The 2,103-nt window shown below is 35.3% G+C and overlaps 1 protein-coding gene across 1 annotated transcript in view; it reads left to right on the plus strand.

Annotated features, from left to right (window-relative positions):
- The window catches only part of LOC117123757, a 24,433-nt gene that overhangs the window by 7,022 nt on the left and 15,308 nt on the right, over positions 1-2,103 (plus strand). The gene's annotated exons all lie outside the window — the stretch shown is intronic.

Raw genomic sequence — 2,103 nt, forward strand, 5'->3', positions numbered from 1 at the left:
GACTAACCTACTCGTACCAACGTCGGCATGTCGCGACGCTGGAGTACTATTCAGCGTTTTTACTATATTTCTAGGTTTCCTATTTCTACGTTTAATCGGCTCATGTCTCAGCCACAATATTTTGAGGAAAATATTATTTACGAACCCAATTAAACTTATTTACTAGCCTATTTCAACGTGCTAATTATTATATTTAGGCGACGCTTGTTGTAGACTGGCATAGTGTTTGCGGAAATAAATACCATTTTATACACATGCGCAGATCGATTCGCCAGCAGCGAGTCATCGCCAGCAGCAGCGAGCCATCGCTAGCAGAGAGATGTCACTGCAGCAAAACACTATTGTACCAATGCTGTTCTAATAATTTATAGACAATGGGTCGTGCTCATATTATTTGTTATATTTTTATTATTCATTATTTTCACTTGACTCGCATAAATAATTTTGTTCGAAGAACATTTTATGCAGTTGTACTTCGCAGCACTTCACTTGCAATTTGCAATTTCTAGTTCCTATGTTTTTTATTGTGTGTAGTGTGTATGTGTGTGTGTGTGTGTGTAGACATTTATGCAATTGCGCATGCGTCAAAGAAAAGTTTTCCGACATTTTGTTTACATCGCGATGCGAAGATCGATGTGAATTTTCTGCAGAGTTCAGTCAGGGCTCACGCTAACCGACCGGAATATCGGCATGGATGAAACTGGCAAAAAAAAAGTATTTTGAAGAAGGCCTAAAATAAAACTAAAATGTTTTAATACTTGCTGAAATACATCGTTTCTTCATTTAGATCTCCATTTTTCACTTAGTCCATGCGAAGTTTTTTTTTCTGTTGTATACGTATGAGTAGTCATATGAAGGTACTATATCCCCGACAGTTGGCTGTGCAGCAATGTACCCTTTGAATGCAAACTGAAAACAGGTGAAAATATAAAGGCAGCCGAATGTCGGGTACATAACGACTATCTAGCTCAGGGTTGCCATTTGGCCTTTTTGACGGCCAGATTCCTCAAATCTGGCCGTATAAAAATTTGCCTGGCCGTAGCATTTGGAAAGTCACGGCCAAACTATATTTGGCCGAATTTTTGAAAAGTTTACATTTTTTTCAATATAGGTCTAATATAACGTAGACTTGTTTTGGATATTTTGTTTTTGTTAGCTTAAATTCTATATTTGATTCTAATCTTGTACCTTTGTTTGTACTGCACTAAACGCTTAATCTATGTTCCCCGATTCAGCCGATTTGACGTAAGAGATTTTATTTAAAAGACAGTTACAGTTACAGTTACATTTAATAAATTAAATTGTTCGGATGAAATACCGTATATTGTTTATAAGGTTTATCCTCGTTTAAGCTTTATGAAGACAGTTCATTGCAAGTTTGTACCATATTGTGTGTCTTTGTATATGTTCCATCTTACTAGTGGAGGTTCTATCTCTTTTGAATTTCTTTTGAATATAAATTAAACACTGTACTTTAATTAATTTATTATTGCCCACTTGAATTGTATAGCCCTAGGTGCCGCAGTGTTCTTTATGTAAAGTGCCATAAATGCTCGATGTGATAATTAGGGTCCGATAGCACATCAATTTCAAGCAAGTTTTGCAGAGATTTCTTCGAAGTTACTCTGGAGTTAGGTTGCATATGAGAATGAAGAAGATAATTCTGATACTATATGCAACATTGATTTATTACTTTAAGTATTGCGACAATAACATTCAGAGGCGAATTTCGAAAGTTTTTTATTTATTAAAGTTTTCATGGGTTTGTTTTAACGCCAGTTTGTGTTACCTAACTATGTAACTTAATTCATTCTAATTAAAGCGAGCCACGGATTTGGCAATAACAGGCCCTTAAAATTTTTGCTATAGATCGAATACAATGTACATAATATTTAATACATTTAAATCAAATTTAGATCAATTTTAATATTGTGATTTTAAATAGCAGAAGTGGATTTAAGGGAGGGGTGGTAAATAAAAAAAATTAAAAAAAACAAAAAATTGATCGCCCAAATGCATAAGGTTACTTTCGGGCGTCTAGAAAAGACAAATTTCCTCTAAGATGGTGTTATCTCGATCGGACCCACTTTCGCCCCCCCCCCC

Source organism: Anneissia japonica, unplaced genomic scaffold (assembly GCF_011630105.1).
Source record: "Anneissia japonica isolate Jap-2015-1 unplaced genomic scaffold, ASM1163010v1 scaffold7096_len229077_cov162, whole genome shotgun sequence".
Lineage (NCBI taxonomy): Eukaryota > Metazoa > Echinodermata > Crinoidea > Comatulida > Comatulidae > Anneissia > Anneissia japonica.